The 24,486-nt window shown below is 45.7% G+C and overlaps 1 protein-coding gene across 1 annotated transcript in view; it reads right to left on the bottom strand.

The window, feature by feature from the left end:
- Window positions 1–24,486, bottom strand: part of LOC122801113 (IgGFc-binding protein-like) — a 495,969-nt gene that overhangs the window by 379,804 nt on the left and 91,679 nt on the right. The gene's annotated exons all lie outside the window — the stretch shown is intronic.

Here is a 24,486-nt window from a genome sequence, read left to right as displayed (position 1 = left end):
TGTGCATGTGTGCATGTGTCCACGTGTGCATGTGTCCACGTGTGCATGTCTGCATGTGTGCATGTGTGCCTGTGTGCATGTGTGCATGTGTGCATGTGTGCCTGTGTGCATGTGTCCATGTGTGCATGTCTGCATGTGGGCCTGTGTCCATGTGTGCATGTGTGCCTGTGTCCATGTGTGCATGTGTGCATGTGTCCATGTGTGCATGTGTGCATGTGTGTAGAAGTGCATCACTGGTAACAATGTCTGGAGACTGTAAACTGTGTTTCCTGTCTTCCTCCTACAGGTTCTGGGGCTGCTCTGGTGACCTGCAGCAGGGAACCTGAATCCTGTGCCACGGCTACTGGTAATGATGATATTTGTGTAATGGTACAGGAAGGTGTGTCAGGGTCTGCCATTGGTCAGCCAATTGACAGGACACAGCTGTCAACCCCATCATTGCGCACAGTCATCCTGCCAGTACATCCTTTGTCACCATTGTCCCTAGGTAATGGACAGGATACAGTGGGTATAGACCAGGGTAATGTGGTACCTGTGGCACATGCATACCCACACAGCAGCCATGGGCAGGGTCCTCCAATGGTACCACACAGACAGTTGCCCATGGGTTCTCGTGGGAGCATCCGTGGGCGTACTGCCTCTGGCCGACGTGCCCAAAGAGGTCTGTCAACCTCAGCTATGTTTCGGACTGTCATGCAGGCACAGTCACGTATGGAAAGGTACACCAGACAGGGTCTGAGGGAGCTGAGAGCATGTCGCACAGCCATGACAGACAGTATGCGTGACATTGCGGATGCTATCTGTAACTTCACCGATGTCATAGACAGACGTTGTGGGGACATATTACAGCAGTTCCACAACCAGATGTCCATGATCCAGGGCAATGGTGGGTGCTTGCGGCATCGACGTGTCCATATGCCGGCAGCAGCAGCAGCTGGCAGTCAGCGTGGACGACAACAGGCTCGCACACGCCCCCATAGTGCCAGCAGCATCCCCAGCAATGCTGGGTCTGTGCTGTCATCAAAACGCCCCAGGAGACCATGTGCACGTGGCTCTGGACAGTCCCAACTGGGACTTGTGTCCAGTCAACACACTCCCGCTTCTGATGACAGTACCCAGTCTGGCTTAGTACTGGATATGGTCCGTAGCACCCCTGCCAGGCACAGGTACCGTGTCCGTGCACATAGACACTGATCTGTATGGCCTGCCAGGTGCAGTCTGTGGCTGTCCACAACCCCCTGTATATGGCAGCCATGATGTGGAACTGTCTGCGTGCATACACACATGCGAAATGTTAACACCTAGGGTGACCACATACACACACACACTGCACCAACACTGCCCCACCCTGTACTGCTGCCCCTCACCAACACACATACACACACATGTCAATTGGTGGTATCAGTGGCTGACTCAGGCATACCTAATCCACACCCTGTGCATATGATGACACTGTGCCACCTCCTGCAATCTCCAACATCATTGTGGGAACAAGTAAACACGTTACTGATGCACAGGGTGACTACATAGAAGTGTATTAGTAGTATCATGTTGGTAACAGTACAGTGTGCTGCTATGACTGTGTGTTTATCCCAGCATGCCTGCTGCAGTAACTGTATGAATGTCCTGAATTGTTATCTGCACCCATAGTACATACCAAAGTATAACAGCTGCACATAATTGCATGCCGGTGGTAAGGTTGTCAACAGATAGCCGCATACATGGGTAGCACAGGGGGAAAACTAACGCAAGTAGTGATATGCAATGGTGGACATGTACAGTAATGGTGTCAAGTTGCCCACAACGACTATGCCATGTGGATGTTCATGAATGTAGATATGTGTGCAGTACCAATGTAATCCAAATCACAAATAAGTATGACATAATATCAGTTCTACCATGGGCATCTGCGCTGTGTATTCCTGGGTACATGTTGATAGTGCCTACATATTTGCATTGTTACTTACTGTTATTGTTAACCCTTCTTTGTTGTACAATGCACTACTTCCAGCCCTGTTTACTGTAGCTTTGTTTGCATGCATGTTCGCTTGGGGTTCCCTGGAACACTGCTTACACCTGCAATGCAGAGTTACAGTGCTTCTGTAGACTTCTAGTGACATCTGCATAGCGTACGATACGTATGTCAACTTTACACATGACAGAACGTCACTGTCTGTCCTGTACGCATGTACGTTGCCTGTGACACATTGCACACATCTTACCTGGCATTTACCCAAGTGTGCAGTCATATATGTCAGTGCTATGAAACAGTAGCGGTACACCCACACATATACACCTTCAGTATGTTGTTCCCCATTGGCCCTATGTGTTGGTACTCACCATGGCAATCACACTACTAGGGTAGCATGTGCAAAGGTAACCTGTGAATCGCCTCTATGGTCCAGTTGTGGTTTATGTGAGTCATGTGTCAATGTCACAGCTGCCACATGTATGCAGTCAGACATCACCCTTGGCCAGGAACGTACAACACATGTGTGGGATGCCACCACACAGCCAATCTGGGGACTGGTCTCTCTGAACCCAGTAATGCCATACCCTGTCAGGTGGCATGTCATATATACTACATCCTGGACAAACGTCAACCCCAATCCCTGCTGCTACTATTGATAATACCCCTGAAGATGTTCCTGATAGTTTTGACCAGTTCTTTACTGAGACATTTCAGGCCCTAGCTAGCCATCTACCTCCTAGCTCCCCTGGTCCTGAAAGTAGCACCCCTAGAAACCTACTTGCGTTCAGCTGCCAACCAGTCGCCACTTCACTTCTCCATACCTTGATTGAAACAGTGAACCCACTACACTTTCTGCTGATCAACTCCCTGCCGAGTACCTGTCAAAACCAGATGATGCTATTGCTTACCCCATCTCAAAGGTAATCAAACAAACCATGGTAGAATCTAACTTTCCCACCATCTGGAAAATGTCATATGTAATCCCACTTCACAAAGGAGGCAGCTCTACTGAATTCTCCAATTATAGGCCAATAGCTATACTCTCTCCACTTGCAAAGATTATGGAAACTTTCGTCATAGACAATTCATGCACCACCTAATCCAAAATCGCATTATGGCAGGCACTCAGCATGGCTTACATCCTCATCACAGCACTACTTCAGGCCTCCTAGCCTTTACTAACACCATAAACCGTACTTGCAACACTAATTATATATCCTCAGCCCTCTTTTTGGATCTTTCCAAGGCATACGATATGGTTGATCACAAACTTGTACTCCACACCCTGCAAACACTGTCTAGATACTGGAGCCTTCCAATGGTTTCAATCCTACCTGCATGGTCGACAGCAGGCTGGCCTCTGGCAGAACAAACTCTCTAACCTTCTACCTAACACCCTCAGAGTACCACAAGGCTCTATACTAGGGCCATTGCTGTTCTCCATCTTCATTAACGACCTTTATACTGTCATCCCAAAAGTCAGCTGTATCCAATATGCTGAAAACTCTACTCTGATCTGCTCAGCCACATCTCCAGTAGAGTTATAGTCAGCTACCCAGACCACCTTTAATACAATAGAAAACTGGCTTTCTGAACATTGTCTGATCCTAAATCGCAAATAAACTAAACTGCTGTTATTTCACCAACACGTAGGTCTACCGCTTTCACCGTTACCATAACATCAACTGATGGCACAATAATCTCCCCTGACCCATCTACTAAATCATAGACAATAATCTCAAATGTGACCTACATGTTAACCAAAGTATCAAAGCCATCAATAGAAAACTAGGGTCACTTTACAGAATTAAAGCCTTCCTAGCCCCTCCAGTTAAAGGTGCCATAGCTCGCTCACACCTTGTTTCAACCCTTCTGTATGCATCCCCTCTACTCTCGAATATGAACAAGACTGTCATTAACAAACAGTCAATTTGCTACAACCACATTGCCTGGTTTGCCACTGGGCTGCCTTTTAGGACACATCATTGCATTAATCTAAATCAGCTTGGTTGGCTTGCAATACCCAGCCTAATACAGTATAACCAACTGATTATGGCCTATAAAATCCTCTATAATCCAGACAATACTCCTGCACTTCAAATATTATCACCCCCTATAACAATCCTAGACCACTTTGATCCTCTAACAAACTACTAATTCAGACTAGCAAGTTTAATAACACAGCTGGTGATTCTCTCTTTGCAAACCCTGTAAGTAGATCCTGGAACTCACTTTCAGCTGATATTACCCTACTGTCCACCTTAGGTCAATTTAACACTAGACTCAAACAACATTTGTCACTTAACTGGCTATGTCAATGTATCAAGCCTGGCTAACTCGAATGTGTAAAATCTGTAAACCACTTTACTGTGTAATTTAATTTAATCCTGACTTGTGCTCAGGACTAACATTAACCTGTGGAACATGTTTGACTTGCTTACTTATGTAATCTCTGTAAATAATCTGTTTGTAATATGTAATGCAAGTATTATGTAATGCTGTATCTGCTACCCTCGTAGCTTGTCTCCACGGGCCTCCCCTGAAAATGGACATGCATCCAGTCGGACTATCCCGGTCAACAAAAGTAGGATAAATAAATAAATAAAATATATTACAGCGACTACAATACAAGTCAGACATTGACACACACTGACAGCATGCTGAACACACTGGGGCATACGTGGGGACTCAGAATAGCAGCCTGCCTGGGCATCATACACCTCCGCAGCTGGCACACAGGCATATGTTCCGTCAGAACAGAGCACATGCCACACATGGCACACACATCCCCTGTGCCACACATTCACAGCCTGTAGGGCTACACAACACACCTGCTACAGACATGTCAGGTACCTGTCTTGTGTGCTGCACTGGGGTCCCGCTCAACAGGCTGTATCTGGTGAAGGTCACAGTGATATGCCTCAGGGGCACTATGGTCCACCACAGAACACATGCATACAGGTCAGTCAGAGGCATGGGCACATATGATTCACTCATTGACCATGCCAGTATGGCTGCCTGAGACATACCTCCCTGGACTACATGATAGGGAACATAGAATGGATCTCTCAGCATGTGGCACAGGCCAGTATGAGCCTGATGTTGGTTGCCAACATACCCTCACCAGGTATTCTACCACTATATGTGGGAAGGGTGTTGTATGTCTACATTATGCTCAGTCTCCACTGTCATTCATAGGGTATCCACTGGCTGTCAACGTGTGCTTACATGCTAGGGAAGCCACAATGATGTGCAAGGGTCATCTTGCACGTGACACCCATGGCCCGATGTATAATGGCAAAGCTCCTTGATACACACATACTGCCTTATGCTGCAGGACATGGTTTACATAGCCACCTCCGTGGGTATCACACAGGTTAGGACACTAACAGTGCTGCTACACAACAACAGCAGTGTACACCGGAAGATGGATGCACCAGACACTGCCCTCAGCACGGTGAACTGCAATGTCTGTGCAGTACCAGATTCATGATTCATGGCTCACAGGTGTTACCCATCACTGACAGTTTATGCCCCATACCATGCCTTTCATCCCCTACACATGTAACACACATGGATAGGGGGGTGGTATCCCAAGGCACCACAGATACACACACCTCCAGGTTGTTGGCACAGCACAAACCATCAGGGCCTACTCATGTACAGCTAACAGTGTGTCGGACTGCCATCTGGTTCATAGCCTGGCACACACAACCCTCCCATACACAGGAAGACCACCTATCCTCCATAACAACACTGGCAATATGACAGTCTCAAGAACTGTGTTTATATGGCTGGACTGCATCCAGCCAAACATTGTGCATGAGCATTACTGTAGCTACAACACACTAGTTGAAGGGTTCACAGCATGTGGTCACTGAATTGCAGTGGAATGACATGTTACCACTACCACAACAGGTGGGAACATGCAGCACCTGTACATCGACTACATGTACACTATATGGCCCAGACCAGATGTGTATCCCCTGCTGTAGGTATTTCACCATAGACACCCACACTGTATAGAGACATACCACGTGCAGACCCTGCACAGTAAGACACAGTCATATTGGTATACATTGCAAATACCATTTATCCACTCGAGGCATGTGTCAGACATGGTAACTACTGCAGGTCACAGGTATTTATGTGTATGTGTCACACACATACATCATGTGTGCAATGCCATTGCTGGTTTAGGCAATGGCATGCATTGTTATGTACAAAGACCCACACAAGGTCATACTGTGTGACACAACCACACGTGGCAGTTGTGGGTTACCAAAACATACCTATCTGTACTCTGACAATGGTAATAGACACAGTAGCAGAGCACACTATTGGCATTACTAGCCAACTAGACCTGTTTGGCTGTGCTGATAGTGTGGTGACATCCCCTGTGTTTACTGGGGGAGTATGCAGCATCTGGTGTATTGTAGTATTTGCCAAAAGGATCTGTTCTCTCACACTTGCATTTACACACACCCTACTACCCCCACAGACATGCACACTTGTTATTTGCAGGATTTATTCCCCTACCTAACTAAGTCATGACACGTGAGAGAGAGGCATTAGCAAAGCACACTATTCGGTTTACTAGATAGTTCCTCTTCTCTGGCTGTACTTATAGGGTGCTGACAACATCAGTATTTTGAAAGGGTAATGTGCAACAGGTAGTGTGATCTCCTGATTGCCAAAACTAACATGTTTTTCATACGGAAATGCACACACAAACTCCCCACATCCAAACACACACACGTGCCATTTACAGGTTTTAAACTCCTACCTAACTACATTACGATACTCGGGAGAGACGCATTAGCAGAGTACTTTATTCACATTACTGGGAGGCTTTCCTTCTCCTGCTGTACTTATAGGGTGCTGACATCATCTGTGTTTAGAAAGGGGAGTTCTCCCAGTTGACAAAAAGGACATTTCTCTCACACACTAACCCCCCTCATCCAAACACACACACTTGCCATTTGCAGGATTCAAACCACTACCTAACTATGCGATGACACTCAAGACAGACGCATTAGCATAGTGTGCTATTTCCATTACTGGGAAGCTTCCCTTCTCCTGCTCTACTTATAGGGTGCTGACATCATCTGTGTTTAGAAAGGGGAGTGTGCATTCTGTAGTGTGTTTTCCCAGTTGCCAAAAGGGACATTTCCCTCACACACACTAATCCCCCTCATCCAAACACACACACTTGCCATTTGCAGGATTCAAACCACTACCTAAATATGTTATGACACTTAAGACAGACGCATTAGCAGAGCGTGCTATTCGCATTATGGGGAGGCTTTTCTTCTCCTGCTGTACTTATAGGGTGCTGACATCATCTGTGTTTAGAAAGGGGAGTGTGCATCCTGTAGTGTGTTCTCCCAGTTGCCAAAAAGAACATTTCCCTCACACAAATTTGCACACACAATAACCCCCCTCATCCAAACACACACACTTGCTGGATTGAAACCGCTACTGAACTATGTTATGATACTCAAGACGGGCGCATTAGCGGAGTGCGCTATTCGCATTACTGGGAGACTTCTTTTCTCCTGCTGTACTTATAGGGTGCTGACATCATCTGTGTTTAGAAAGGGGAGTGTGCATCCTGTAGTGTGTTCTCCCAGTTGCCAAAAGGGACATTTCCCTTACACAAATTTGCACACACACACACTAACCCCCCCTCATCCAAACACACACACTTGCAGGATTCGAGCCACTACCTAACTATGTTATGACACTCAAGATGACAGATTACCAGAGTGAGCTATTCGCATTACTGGGAGGTTTCCCTTCTCCTGCTGTACTTATAGGGTTCTGACATCATCTGGGTTTAGAAAGGGGAGTGTGCATCCTGTAGTGTGTTCTCCCAGTTGCCAAAAGGGACATTTTCCTCACACAAATTTGCACAGACACACACACACTAACCCCCCTCATCCAAACACACACACACTTGCAGTTTGTAGGATTCAAACCACTACCTAACTATGTTATGACACTCAAACCAGCCGCATTTGCAGAGCGCGCTATTTGCATAACTGAAAGGCTTTTTTTTCTCCTGCTGCACTTATAGGGTGCTGACATCATCAGTGTTTAGTAAGGGGAATGTGCATCCTGTAGTGTGTTTTCCCAGTTGCCAAAAGGGACATTTCCCTCTCACACACACAAACCCCACTCACCCACACACTGCGCATTTGCAGGATTCGAACCCCTACCTAACTATGTTATGACACTTGAGGGAGACGCATTAGCAGAGCCCACTATCCGAATTACAGGGCATCTGTTCTGCACCTGTAGTATTTCTAGGGTGCTGACATCTTTATTTCTACAGAGGTATGTAGATGTAATACTACCTGTCAGGTGGGGGATAGCATATATATGCATTTGCAGCCACCTACGTCAGGGCCAGATATGCACATCGCACTGGCAGGTTATGTTCTATACCATGCTTTGGGACCACAGGACCTGTAACACACAACACAACCAGTCCAGAACACCACACCCACATCCAGGACACACACTTAGCTTCCCTGGGAACAGTGCCAGGATATGCAGGTATTCACATACACCATTCCAGTTGTTAACATCAGGTACAGGCATATTGTGTGTGAGAACTACTCAGGCCTCTACCACTTTACCCTACAGCCACTACAATTTGTGGGTCCATGTGCTATGGCAAAACCACACACCACAGCCACATGGGTGAATACATATTGCACCTGTCCATCTGCAACGTGGGTACTCACTGTTCCACACCAGAGGTAGACCACCATTGTTGATATCTGACCATTCCCACCTTTCCCTGGACATCCATATTTCATCTCCACCCCCAGGCAAGGTTGTCACTGCACACAAACTGTGTTTATCACAAGCAGACTCTACACTTGTGTAGACTGGGGTGGATGACTTCAGAGGACCCATGCTGGAGGACTATACTGGCCACTCAGCATAATCCTTGACAATTGCATCCTATGAGCATGTGTACAGTTTGCATTGGTCATGCTATCCCGCATATACCCATGACAGCTCCACAACAAGACACCTGTCAGCTGTACACCAGCCATATATGCGCCGTTCAACAGACAGAGTGACCTAATACATTGCAGAGCTGTAGCCCACAAAGGGAGGACATCTGTGGACAGTTCCGGCACAGCTCTTCATTCACACATACTCATTACAACACAGTGTTGACAGTGGAATCATCCAGAGAATGCAGATAGGGCTCCCCTCAGTCTGTTATTGACAGACACCTACTGTCAGAGATCCTCAGCAACCCTCTCACAGCACACACCGACAACATGGCTGTGGCTTAGCACATTCAATCCCTGAGACCTCCACGGTGCCCCTGCTTGACAGAGGCACAGCTCACTAGCCTCACTTGTTGCCTTCTGTGACCTACTTTACAGTGGCACAGTAGCCTACTATCCTGGGGATGCAGATGCCAAGCACACTGTGGCTGAGCTGTCATTCCCTGGGGCAAGAAGCCTAGTATTGACCTCTACACCCATATGTTCAATTGTCGGATGCACAATATTTGTTGTGCTGTTCTACTGTTTGCAGGTCTTTATTGCCATAGCATTCCCTGTTCCTATGACCAACTTGTGTACCTGTGGAAGATGTTTGCATATGACGGTAATCCACTATATCACTTATGTCTCTGTGGTCATTTACTGTGTGCACTGGGCTGATTGCTGTGTTGTGGTTGGTTCCTGGACTGACACGTACAAATACCAGATATGTGTGGCCAACTGCTAAACGGAGATATGGCCTAAGTGTGTGAGCATGCCCAGTTCAGCCTTTCCATGGCATGTTGTCTGACATATGCCTCATTTATCAAAGTGTGCGAGCATGCCCAGTGTGACCTTTCCATATGTTGCACTCTGAAGTCCACCACATATTTGGGTGTGTGTGAACTTCGACAATATCGCACATTTATGATTGTGTGTTGGGTGTCATGTTGTGTACTAACTGGCCAACTGCTTCATGTCTGCCACAACAGGGATTATACTGTGCCTGCAGGGATTGCATGGGATACTTTGCAGACAGTTCTTAACATACTTTCATAATGACATAACACTGTAGTACCGTATAGTGTACTGGTTCGGTACTTTCACTGTGGTGGACAGTATCCTGGGCTTTAGTCCTATGACTGCTTGACATCTTCATAGTGAACACAACAGACTGTGTAGGGGCCAGTTGTGCACATATGACCATGTTGCAATATGTTCAGATATGGACTACCTACACCAGGCTCGTCCAACATTGCTAGCGTATTCCACAACATGGGTGGACATTGGCAAACACTAGCGATGTTCCCTAGGCCATTTCTGATGCTAGTCACAGGGTGTGTTTGTCCTTTGACACACATTGTAACTGGAGTTTGCCATTACATATGTCATGGTTAGTATACTGTGCCTCCGTCTACCTCTGACATAACAGTGATACCCAGGGTAGCCTACCATCTCCCATACACTCATCAGGATGCCTCTTGAGGGGTGTCGATATGTGGCTTTCTAGCTGACCTGTACCAGGAGTTTGCTGAAGTGTGGGGGTGCCTTCTGTGTTATGAATCATTCTGTACAGCTTGTCCTTTGTATGTCAGTGCTGGGGATCAGGTCTCTCATGTTCATAGCTCACTGCCATTCAGATTGTACAAGGTGCAACATGTTCATTCAATCCAGGTTGGACATGGCTTCATACATCAGGCACAGCTTTCCTGTAGCTGGGAAGGATGGCGGTGTGTGGGGCTGCAGTTTGTTTACTCAGGCAACACATGGCATCTGTTCATGCTCTTTGCTACCCCTGGTGGGGTACTGTTGTGGACTTTACAGTTGATGGAGGTGTCTGCTGTGGTATATCCCACAGGGGCTATTGTAGTCAGTTGTGATGCTGATGGAGGATGGCTGCAGAGCCACAGTGAGTTCCCCTTATCTACATCTGCCAACCTTCATGTTTGGGTGGGTAAATGGTACATGTTTCTGCGAACACTACAGCCACATGTTTGTCCAGTGCAGGATATTTATCACCTTTTGTACCCAGGTCTCACATTACATGTTAGGTACCTCATGGATTAACACCTGTGTGGTAATTTGTGGGCACTTACTGTATATCCACGGTGGTTGTCTATACACAGTTCTGCAATTAGCTTGCTGACATGGCTATGGCTACAGTTGTCTGTTTGTAGGTGGCCTTTTTGTGGGTTGCTTGTGTCAGCTGGGGGTTGGATATGGTGGGCTGTTTGTACTCCTCTACATACATGCTCAGTCACAGTCCTTCCATGTTGGCCTATACCTATGGGACATGTATACAGAATGGGGGTGGGGGGGCCAAGACCAGGCCTTGTGGGATGTCACTCATATCCGCTTTGTAGTCTGACATGGATGCGGCATGTCTGACCATATCAGTTCTGTCCTTGGTCTGCTTTGCAACCCCTCTACTGACATAGGGGTGTATATTTAAGCTGGTGAACATATCCATACTGAACACGTACGGTATTGTCTAGAAGCATGTGCACGGTCCAGCTACGCTGTATGGACCACATAGCCCTCACCAATGACCTTAATGACTGCTTCAAATGGGTCAGACATGTTTAGGGGCCGGTTCTGCTGTTACAACAGCCACAGTGTGTAGGGTCCAGTATCAGTAGGTCCACAATAGCCTTCTGTCTGTGGTACATACTGATCCTTTCCATAGCTGTGCAGAACAAGCTTGTCAGGATCCTGGGGTGGTAGTTTGGAGTATCCATTCAGGCAACACCTTTGTTGTGATGGACCACTGTTGTTGTACACTGCTCTTTGGGTACATATCCTGTGGTAAGACTGACATTGGGCAGTAGTGTGATTTGGCATTCCATTATTCTTGGGGTCCATGTTGGCCTCAGCACAGGACACCATCACATACCTTTGCTGCTGTGTGTTCTGCTTTGCAGGTGATGGCTGTTACCTCAGCATCTGCAATGTCAGGGGACCATCTGCTGGGATAGGTATTTTGCACTCAGGGGGGGGGGGTGTTTGCACTGCACCTGACAGGTTGTATGTTAGCAATATGTTTGTGTGTTTGGTATGTTGTTTGTAATATCTGTGTGATTCAGAGCATATCTGTGGATGCCCAACATGGTTCCTACCATCAGTTGGGTAAGCTTTGTGATTATCCTTAGTGTCCTGTACGTTTTGTATCTTCATAGGTTCATGGGTTCATAGTAGGCTAGACACCCTATGCCATTAGTAAGCCTAACTAGAGTGTGTGTGTCTTTCGCCACCCCTTGCTAAGTTCAATTATGGCCATTTATGAGATTCTTCACTGTGCCTCTGTCTGGTCGTGACACAGTGGGGACCCCCAGTATACATGTACGGTCATCCATCCACTTGGCAATATTCCTGTTGAGGGTTGTCAGTGAGGGGCTCTGCCTACCATGGATTGGGATCCTGTTTCTGGGTGTGGGGAGCCTATGGGTTATGTATCTGTCCCTCCAGCACATCTTATTTCATTATGTGTTGAGGTTGACATCTGTGACTCTCACAGCTCCAATGGCTTTGATTTCCTGTGGTGTAGCATGTCCATTACTCCTGTGTTGGACATGGCCTTGTACAACAGACATACAATGCCTCTGTGTAGGCAGTGTGTGACTGCAGTCAGCTGGGGTGTCTACAGCCAGGCAGCATATGACATATATTTCACATCCTTTATCCTGTTGGTGGGGTAACTATGAGGTCTTCCGAACCGCTGCAGGTGTCACATACGGTACATCCCATATGAGTCATTGTACTAGATTATGGGTCTGATAAGGGAACAGTACAGCGGCACAGTGACCTCTGTTGATGTTGATGTGAATCCTTTCATGATACGGTGTCCAGTATCAACAGTCTTCATAGCCACATTGGCATTGTGGCTGTCACATGACAGATTAATGTCGACCTGTGTCCCTAGGTCCCTGATTACTCCTTGCATACATAATGGTTTGACACCTATGTGGTACTTTGTGTGTACCTTGTCTGGTATTTGGTGGGACATTCATACTGTCCAGTGTCTTCGGATGTCTGGGTGGAGTTCTTGTGTGTGAGAGTGTGGTCTGTCGCATGCTACAGACTGTACAGCAGTTTTGACTACAGTTATGTGCACATGGGTCGTGTCCGCTGCTTTGTGCATTGTCAGTTACCTGGCAATATGGGTGTCTGTGCTGCATATGGATACTCCCCCTCCTTTGATGTTTTGGTGCAGGTGTTGGGGCCATAACACATGATATGTGGCATAACCTAGTAGTGCTGGTGTGCTATCACTAGGCTTGCAGCAGGCTTCTGTCACTGGACAGACATCAATGTTCTCCATAATGGGAAGTGCCTCAGGGGCATGCATATTGCAGTTTACACATCTGGCACTGGTCAGCATTACCCTTATGTTTCCTACCACTTATGTTTTCTAGGGTGGTGGGTAGTCTTTTTGGCCTTGCCTACATACGGCTCTATGGAGGCGGCAAAGGCCTTATCCAGTATCCAGACACACATGGGTAACAGCTGACAGCCATCCCTGGAACAGCAGCATGGCTTGTCATGCTTGACATCTCAAGCAGACACACATTAGACCCTCTTGGACTGACAGCTGTAACTGTGCCAGCTGTTAAACATGAGCATTCTGTGTTTGTACTGTGGCATCATTCTTGGTGAGGGTTGGATGCTGCACACAGCCAGTGTCATCCCGCCCTGGGGTATATACTCGGAGGGACCATCCATGTCTCTTTTGATGTTGACCAGGGAGGTACATCTCAGGTAATTCACACCAGCATGGACATTGAGTGCATCATATTTCTGCTTGCTTTGGGGTGACCTGCATACTTGTGTTATGTGGCATTTTGTGGCAGCCTACAAGCAGCTTACTCTACCCTTTCCCTTGTTCAGTCTGGTGAGTGGGACAGCTGTGTGTCTGCCTATACAGACACCTATTACGACTGTATCAGGCATGTTGTTTCTCCTTCTGGCCTGTGACTGTTTGGCACACCAGCTTTGCGTACTATTCGTTGCATGTGCTATGTTTGAAGGTTGTGGTTGCTTGTGATCTACTTTGGAGGCTTCTGTTGGTGTGGTGTGTTTGTAATTAAGGCCTCCGGGAATATTTGTCTGTGTTTATGTGTTTGGTTTACAGTTGTGGTAGGTCTATGTGGGACTGGGTTTGTGGTGTATGTGGTTACCTTCTCCTCCTGACTAGTGTTGACAGTACTGAGTTGTTGGAGCTCAACCTCTGGTTTGGATACATGGATGCATCTATCACATATGTTTGTATTTATTGGGGGTGTTGTGGTTGTCTGTGTACTTGGTACTGGCATCACATTGCCTCTGGATTCACAGATTATACTTGTTGTGGCTGGACTTAGTGGATTGTATGTGTGGACATATGTTGTTGCCATACTACTGGTCAGTGATTACTTCTCTTTTTATGTTTGCTCTATCATGTGGTAACTTCCTCATTCTCTTGCATGGTTTGGTAATGGCTGGAGGCCAGCATGCCAGATGCCTGTGTGTATGGCATTGTGTGTTGTTGTTATTTGTGACTGCACACTCCAAGCATTCCTGGCTGTGTTCATGGAATGCCTGTATAACATGTTCTGTGGTGTGTCCCATATTCTGCACTTGCACAGGGCCTTTTGTGGATTCAACATCGGTTTTGAGGGCTGCAACCTATACTTTACACATGTTTTTCACTGTGGTATTCTGGCCAGGGACTGGGGTCAGGGTGTGTATATCCAGTGTGATTACTCTATGGTCTGGTCTTACCAGTGAGGGGTACACATCTCATCTTGCCATCCAGTACACATGTTGCTGATTATCACATCTAGTATGCTTACCCCTCTTGTGGGAGTAGTACATTGTTCCTGGGCATTTTGGTTTATGGAATCTGGGTAATTTTCTCCTCCTGTGTTGGTGCTAGTACAATGCTACCAGTGTATGTCTGGGTATTTTCAGTCAAGCAATATAATGTGGTTTGGGGGGCTTGATATATTCATGTATTCTGACATAGGCCAGGTGCTGTTCCTGGTATTAGGACAGTAGTCTGCAGCAGTCTATATACTGCGAGGCAGTTTTAGCCATTGGTATTTGACCATGGCTATTCCATGCTGCTTCTTGTTGTGGTACCAACATGGGGGTGTGGTTATCCTTGCCATTTCTTGCTAGTCACCCTCCTTTTGTAGCTTGTTCCATGTTTTGCGGCTGTACAGCACAGTATGAGGTGTGACCTGGTAGTGTTAGGGTGCTGATGTGAGCCTTGCCCAGTTCTCTATTACAGGACTGGTATCTATATTCTCCTTACTGTGTGCATTTACACTGCACACATCTTGCTGTTTATACATCTGCCATTGGGTAGTATTACATCTAGGTTCCTATCCCTTATAGAACCTATGATGGTGGGTTTATATTTTGAGACTTACCTATTCAGGGCATGCTGTGGGTACTGACAGCCTTTGCCGGTATCCATGGGGCATGGCATGATAGGTGCATGCCACCCCTAGCAGGTGGTGCATCATGTCAAGCTCTGAATATCTTCCCAGCCTGAAACACATTGGCTCCCCTTTGACTGACTGCATTACTTCAGCCAATTATTGTACTTGATCTTCTTGTCTTCATAGTGTGGCATCATGCTTGGTGAGAGTGAGATGTTAGGCAGGGTCTTCATGTTTGCATATACTAGATGGTGTTACATTGCTTAACACATGGCAATCATGCCTCAGGTGGTGCTGCAGGGCTGCCTCTGTCGGATGCACATACTACACTCCCTGTACATGTTTGAGAGCAGGTTGTGTCATGTTAGGCATCCCTGTTACTATATGAGTGAGTCAGAGAGGGGTATCATTCCCAGGGTTCCTACTGAGCCAGTGTATGTGCTATGCATTGCCTCTTTGCCAAGGCCAGGGCATACTGGGCATGCCTCCTTCTGCCTACTGGGGCAGGCTCAGGTTGTTCCTCCTCCGAGTCACGCTCTGCCTGTGATGGCCTTGGCAATGGTGGGGGGGCTGTTTGGCCGGCCCTATGCTGGTCCTGCTGCAGCTGTTTTTGCAAGATCATATTATGTAGCATAGCACATACCATGAGAATTTGGGTACATGTAGTTGGTGTGTACTGCAAGGCTCCACCAGATGTGTCCAGACACCGGAACCATGACTTGAGCAGCCCAAACACACGCTCTATTACATTACGTGTTTGTGCGTGTGCCTCATTATGGCGTTCCTGTTCAGGTGTGTGTGCATTTCTGATGGGTGTCATCAGCCATGGCTCCAGTGCATAACCTGCATCCCCCACTAGGTGTCCGTGTGGGATGTCCCCATTGGCAAATGTCTGGTACAGCTGCGTCAAATGCCAGATGTGGGAATCGTGATAACTCCCAGGGCAGCCAGCACTCACATTCATTATTATGCCCTGGGCATCACACACAACCTGGCAGTTAATGGAGGGGAAGCCCTTGCGGTTAATGTAGGCCCTACCCCGATCACCGGCTGGTGCTTTGATGCGTATGTGCGTGCAGTGTATTGCACCCAGTACCTCAGGGTATTCCGCTATTTGCTGGAAGAGACGCATATTGCTGGCCAATACCTCATGGGCATTGGGGAAATATACATGATCACCGACATGTGCTGACATGGCATCCAGGAACTGGTGCAGTACCGTGGAGGCTGATGCCTGTGATATCCCCATCATATCACCAGTTGGTCTCTGGAAGGTACCTGTTGCTAGTATTCTTAGGCCAACACATACCTTGGTTTCCACTGGGATGGGTTCCCCTCTGTTGGTTCTGTGTGTGAGGCGTGGCCTGCACAGCTCAACAATTTGCTGCAGGAGCTCTCTGTCCACTCTATAGCGCTCTACTATCTCAAGCTCATGTAACCCATGGTAGGTGACCCTGGGCCTGTACACTCTTCTCCGTCTCCTCACTGTGGGTTGTCTGGCACCACCTGCATTGTCACTACCCTCAGCAAGTCGCCTATGTCTCATTATGACAGCTATGGCAGCCCCTAACATTTCTGCTCTGAGTTCAGCTTTTTCAGTTTTCACTTCTATTAGCTTACTCCTGTCTTGCAGTGTTTCTTAAGGGAAACATCCTGCACTACTGTTTGCAGAGTTTTAAGTGCTGGGCTGGGCTACTATTCTGCCTGTGGAATTGCCTGCTTCTAATTGTTTTCACCTGCTAGCTTCAGCAGTTATCCCTGCTAGCTTCCTATTAATTCTGTTGCTTCCTTTTTCCTCTCTGTTTCCTCAGGGGGGAGCAACGTGCATACTATCTGAAACACGCTCACAGTGGCTTACACGTGCGCACAAGTGCTTACACGGTTCAGAATCTAGGTATTCGGGTTAAAACGCGCGTACACCCGCGCAAACACTGTTACACATCTGCCAACAGCCTCTAACATACTCAGCCTGCCCTACACGCGCGCACACCCACGCAAACAGTGTTAAACATCTCCCAACACGCTCCCACATGCTCAGACTGCCTTACACGCGCACACACTGTCCTACTCACGCTTCATGGTGCGCACACGTGAGCATGCATGCCCAGCAAGAAACATTGGTGTAAGTAACAGTGTATACCTTCCATTTCTTGACTTTCCATGACTTATCTAGTGGCACACCTCTTTCCATGATCTGTGCCTGTCATCTGTCATGTTACACTGGCCTCCAATGAACTGCATTTCTTTCTACCATTCCCCCCTGTGATGTCACCTATCTCCTACTCTATTCCTCCCCCTTATGTATCTCTTACACTACTCAGACTGTGCTCATTTGCTATGTGACTGTGAGATTCAGTATCCGAACCCTCATTTACATGAGATTGCCTACTAATGCTTAGTTACATGTCTTAGACTCAGCTTCCCCTCTTAGCAACCACTACACGGTGGCCATGTTGGTTTTAGTCTGCTGGTCCCTGCATTGTCATTCCATGTATTGCATGAAACCCACATCTGTGGGTTTATAACCTTCTTTTTTATGTTTTTATACAGCGCAGCCCGTTTGCGCGGGGCTGCGCTGGGTTTCGCCGAAAAAAATATATATAATTTTATCATTTTGGCATCGGGTCGTATTGCCAATGGCCACATATTTGGCCATTGGCATGCTGCCTGAGTCATATGCAATCTTTTTTTGGAGCTGACATGGATCCATTGTGGAATTTGCAGAAATGTAGTCAGTTGTCAACTGAGTACATTTCTGCAGCTAAAACTTCTCCTACACGGACTGGTTTCTGCTTTGTGGATCGCTAATATACCTCATTTGCATACCTTTCAGATGGAAGTGAGGTATTTGGCATGTCCACGCCCAGTCCGTGTAAGAGACGTTTTAGCTGGTCTCTTACACGGAGCTTAGGGCTGTTCCTGGATCGCGAGGCTTGCATGGAGTGTTGCACGTCTCTTACACTCAGTGCAAGCCTTCGTGAATCCTGCCCCATGTTTGTGTGAAGTTATGCATAAACATGACAAGCAAAGTTCACCATGTTTAATCCTTGAGAGCAGTGTTTATTAGGTTTCATCCTTATAAGACAAATGTGGGACTTGAACTGTGACCTACTCATAGTATATACTTTGTGGTTCATCATGTTTAGCAGGTGTGCTATACACACATGTGATTCACAGGTGTAGTTTATGTAGTCTTAATCACAGAAGTACATTACATGAAATGTATTTGATTTATCCATTTCACTGTGTTTACTCTAAGTCAAGTGCCATGAACATAATAATATTTAAAAAAAGGAAATAAAAAAGACACAAATAACATTACAAAAGAAATGTTATTACATATTAAACAATTTTACACAAATCTGGATTTGTGCCTCACAGCAAGAGGTTCTCCAATTCAATCCTCAACTGGGTTGCCTTCTGTGCGGAGTCTGCATGTCCTCCCTGTGGACATGTAGGTTTCCTCCGGGTGCTTCGCTTTCCTCCCACATTTGAAAGACATGCTGTAGGAGGATTGGACACTCTAAATTGGCCCTAGGCATGAGTGCATGCATGTGTGTACCTTCTGTGGAATGTTGGGCACTGGGCTGGCAACTCGACACCATAAAACTCCACTGCCAATCATGAGCAGACAGGTGATCCCCTGTGGTGACCCCTAACAGGGAAAAGCCATAAGAAGAAGAAGAAGACACAAGTCTGGATTTGGACTGTCACACCAGTGAACCTAATAAACATATTAAGGGTATAAATGTCCAATTTTGTCAATGGCAAAGGGGTGTTATCCTTCTAGGAGGTTCATAGACACCTCTAGGCGAGTGCTGGGCAAAGGGTGCATTGACTGGCTATTGCACACAAAATGATTCTTCTCTGTTTAATATGTACACATTTTGTGAAAGATTGTTGGAAAGCTCTTAGATCAATTGGCTGATGTGTTATTCTTTGCTTAGTACAAGCTGTCATTTGCCTTGTTTTTTGGAGGTTAGGGAGCCAACTTCCATTTGTGTGTTGCCACAACCAAAAAACATTTTTTGACAGGTTTGCTCTTGTCAGTCCTGGTTTTGGGTGAAATCTTGGTTTGTGTGTGAATGTGATATGTTACAGCCACATAACCTTTTTTTGTATTTTAATAACTGTTTAGTGTTTCTCCCGTGAATAATACTGACAAAATAATAATATGTGTTAAATCTAAGTAGGACTTTTATTTATGTGATATTTCTGTGTAGTATCCTTCTTTTGCGTTTTATGTCACTTAGGACTATAGCAACCAAGCATCTCAATCCAGCACCCCCCTTCACTGACTTTGAGAATGATGTAATTGTTGAAAACTTTTGGTGATATGGTGCCCTTCTGCTTGAGAGAGGATGTGGAGATATGTATGGCAAAATGCAGATTTGGAACCAGATAGTGAACAATGTGAATGCCATTTGGTGGAGGGGCACAGCAGGACATATGATCAAGTGTGTCATAGGGCCACAGATATGATTTCACTGGCTGGGAGGAGAACATCTCCACTGGCTACTGGGGAGAGGCTGCTACAGAAATACAACTAACACCAGATAAAGAGTTCCTGTCCGCTGTCAGGGATCCAGAGAGATCAGTGGAAAGTACAAAACACTGTGTGATTGATACTGGTGGTGCTGTTTCAGGGAGGGCAAGTATGTCCCAGGTGGTGCTGTTTCAGGGAGGACAAGTATGTCCCAGAAGGAGCTACCAGTTAAGCTTACATATGTCAATTTTTAACAATTTCTTGTATAGTAAAAATGTTGAAAGCAATAGTTAAGTTTATTTAATATTTGTTTTTTGGGGGAGGACCTATTTATAGATTGGTGCCATTAGCAACGCATTCTGGTTCATTATACATGGGCTTGGGGTAGATGTGTCAGCCTAGTTTCTAGTCTAAGTATTGTTAATGGACATATAAAGGCAAAACCTTGTTCCCCCTGTGTTATTATTATTGTGGTGATGGTGTACTTACCTTTTGCATAACTTCTTCCAGGACCATCCTTCCTAGCAAGTGTGGAGCCATCTGTACATGGTAAGCCAAACATTTTTATTTCAGTAATGACGAGCATTTGATAGAAATATGCATTTATCCATATGTGTGTGGTGGGTGTCAGGACTGTGTGTGCATTGCTGTACTATTTGTGATAGTTGCACCAGTTAGTTTGTTAGCATATATTAAATTGTAGTAGGATAAGTATTGATTTCTTTCCTGTGTTTGTTGCCTGTTATCACAGGTGATGCTGACAGTAGTAGTGTGGGACTCTTAACACCTGATGCCAGAGTATTGTCAGACTATGATGATGATGGTGCAAAAACACAGGCACAGTCGGGGTGCAGAAGTTGAATCTGACACTGAGGTTGGCATTCAGCCACTCCCTCTATTTCTATTGGACACAGCCAGTAGGCCTAAGCAAACCTATTACAATGATCACTCCTATACTGGAGAGGTAGAGGGTGAGACACTTGATCAGGGTAGTCTGGTTACTGTGGCTTCAGCACCTCTTGACTTTGGCAATAGCCAAAGTGTGTATCAGGTGCCATGCAGGACAACTGTTAGGGGTTCTCGGAGGAGGGCTGCTGTCCATCCTCCAACTGATCCTGTTGTGTCCTTCCATGCCACTCAATGTATATTTAGGGCCATCATGGAGGTGCAGGGATGTTTATTTATTTATTTTTATTATTTATTTTATTTTATTTTACATTTGTTGACCGGGCTGGTCCAAATGGATTTATGTCCATTTTCAGTGGAGGCCCAGGGAGAAAAGCTCTGCACTTCAGAATAGAATAACAAATACATAGGTGCATTACCAAGTTTTGGCAAGTAATAATAGTACATTACATCATAGCTTATGAGTAAGGAAAAAAACATTCGTAGTTACAAACAAGTATGGATATACATACAACAATGTATAAGGTAAATGAAATAGAGCACTATTAAACTAAAAAAGTTACACACGCATTATTGTTACTAAAAGATTATTGAGTTTATGTGAGTGAGAAGATTAGTGTCTAGAGACAAGGGAGGTAGTTAGTCTGGTAGTTAGTATGTTCAAATAAGGCCTCAGAGGAAATGCTTAGGGTTGTAGATGTGGCACAGGCTGACATGCGTGACTGCTTTCACCATCTTCTTAATTCAATGGATCGGATGAATGATATGGTAGGTCATGGGTTCATTGTCCAGGTTGTATTTGTGAGGATAGCTCATCCAACAGACATCAGTCACATTCAGGTAGCAACAGTGCATCTGACCATGGGCATAAATATCCCAGGGAGGGAGGATGACATAATGGTTACAGTGTTTACCTTGCAGACACAAGGCGCAGGGTTTGATTCTCACTTGGGGTAATTGGCTAGTCTTAAAATAGCCCACAAGGGCAGTTAGCCTAGTACTAAAATATTCTATAAAGTATATGTTGGAATGGGCGGTCTCTGTGATGGAAATGAGAGGTGGATGGCATCCATGTACATGTAGATATGCCAGTGCAACTTCTGGAAGAACCATCTCTCATAGTCAGGGATGATGGCGATGAACTATCACTTCTACCATGCACAGCTCACACCTGTCTGACATACCTGGACATAGAGCTGGCACAGAGCTTGGCTGTGTTCTTGCAGAGACTCACACACTAATTTCACCTGAATTGCTCACACACACACACACACACACACACACACACACACACACACACATATCAGTTACATGGGTCAGTCGTGATGCTTACAGTTCATGTTGTCTCAGTGGCCATTTGATACTTTATACAAATGTCTGCCTGTTTCTCTTTCTTACTCACACACACTCACTACCTTTTGTGTTAGACTAGGCCTTCTGCCCCCACCCACACACAACACCCTGTGCAAATAAAGATGAATGTGCCATATCCTTGTTTTCTATATTTTTGGATTCAGGGATACATAAGTGTTTTGTCTGATGCTCATGATGCATAGTTCTGAATTAGTGCTTAGTATATTTGTGTCTGTGGTGCTGTTTTGCAAATTGTACTAATTCTAACAGGTATTTGTTATGTGTATATCCCTCCCAAACTCTTAGACGAACAAAGCTGGACCAACCCATAAATAAAAGTGGGACAAAGGCCCAACACTAGGGAGACTTTTTAAATAATTTGGTCTTACAAACTTATACAGTTGATAGAATAACAGGTTTTGCATCACTGTATGATTTTTATGACTGATATGAAATCTGAAACTGAAATGTGGGTCATTATTTTCTAACTTCACTCTTTAATGATTTGCCAGTACAAAGATATGAGACCAAACTGTGGACGTTCTGTGTTCTGTACTTTTGAGAGATATGAATGTGTGAATCTTTGATGCATGAAGCCTGTTAGTTGATAGAGGGCATGTGTATTCACATGTCACTGCTGTCACATTTTGATATTGTTGTAAAACTCACCCACCTTATACTTACTTGCATTAGCATATAACAGTATGCAAGGATATGGCATTCATTTGTATTCTTAGACATGTATTTTTGTATTCCATGTTCAACACTTACCTTGGAAATCTAGCAGTTGCAAGAGTTTTAGTTCAGGGCTGACTCTAACTGATGCTAGCAGAACACAACCATTACATGGGTAAATAAAGGTTATGAGAGCTGCCTGGCTTCAGTGTTACTGTATGTATGTGCATAGGATGAAGGTTTTTGTCCCTTAGGTAGTGCACGTGTGTGCTATCCATTGCCTCTTGGGCAGTGCATGAGCATAATGTGCACTCCTACTTCTTTCTACCCTCACAGCAGCTGCAGGTTCCCCCTCTGATTCCTCACCTGTGTGTGGCTGTTGTGACATTGCCAATGGTGGTGAGATGTGTGGCCCTTCTCCTTAGTGTTCCTGCTGAAGCAGTTTTCACAGGATAATGTAGTGAAGCATGGCACAGATGGTGAAGATTTCAGTACATGTACAGGGATTGTACTGCAGGCCTCCCCCAGATGTATCTAGGCACTGGAACAATGACTTCAGCAGCCCAAACACATGTTCTTTGATATTTCTTGCTTGTGTGTGTGTGCCTCATTAGAGTTATTCACTTGGTGTGTGTGCATTTCTGATGGGCTTCATTAGCCACAGCTCCAGTGCAAAACCTGCATACCCCAGTAACTGACCCTGTGGGATATCACCCCTAGTAAACATATCAGACAGCTGGGAGTCATGCCAGATATGTGAGTCAGAGTAACTGCCAGGGTTGCCAGCACACACACTCAGGATGATTCCCTTAGCATTACACATGACCTGGCAGTTTATGGAGAGGAAGCCCTTTCTATTTATGTACACCCTTGCCTGATTCCCAGGTAGTGGTTTCATTTCTACATGTGTACAATCTATGGCATCCAGGACGTCAAGGTAGTGTGCTACAGAGTAGAACTCCTGCATAGTTGTGGTTCTGTCCTCAGGTGTACAGAGAAAATATATGTGGTCACTGGCATATAGTAGCATAGCATTCAGGAACTGATGTAGAATCATGGATGCTGATCTCTGTGACACCCCCAGCATGTCCCTTGTTGGTCACCAGAAGGATCCTGTAGGTAATATTCCAAGTATTACACATACCTTAGTCTCCACTGGTATTGGTTCCCCCTCAGTTTGCCCTTGCTCTCAGTTGAGGATGACAGAGGTTGTAGAGTTCCAACAGTGTACCTCTATCCACCCTGTAGCAAAAATGTAAAACAGGGTTGAAACACCCTTCTCTTTCTTGGCCATGGTCTCTTAGCAGCAGCAGCAGAATAAACTTGGGTTTGCTGCACATACACATGAATAAGATCAACAGCAGCTCAGAACATACTTTCCAGGTAGACTTGTTTCTGCGACTGTATTCCAATAGGTTTTGCAATTCACAGGGAAAACCAGCACTGAGGCTACACAGTTGCTTTACAGATTGATGTATAGCCCCGTCATCTTGGATTGGTTGATTAGCATACAAATAAGCTGCTTATACTGTAATTAGCATGTCATGATGTTACCAGGTTTGTGTGGCTGTACACACTATGTACAGCTGCTTACTGAATACAAAATAGTGCTCTAACATATATGTGTCACACCATGATGTGTATACAGTTTTAGGGACT

The sequence above is a fragment of the Protopterus annectens genome, chromosome 4.part1, assembly GCF_019279795.1.
Source record: "Protopterus annectens isolate FY-2018-M chromosome 4.part1, PAN1.0, whole genome shotgun sequence".
In the NCBI taxonomy this organism is placed as follows: domain Eukaryota; kingdom Metazoa; phylum Chordata; order Ceratodontiformes; family Protopteridae; genus Protopterus; species Protopterus annectens.
Note: the sequence above shows the minus strand (reverse complement) of the source record. Positions and strands in the feature narration are given on the sequence as shown.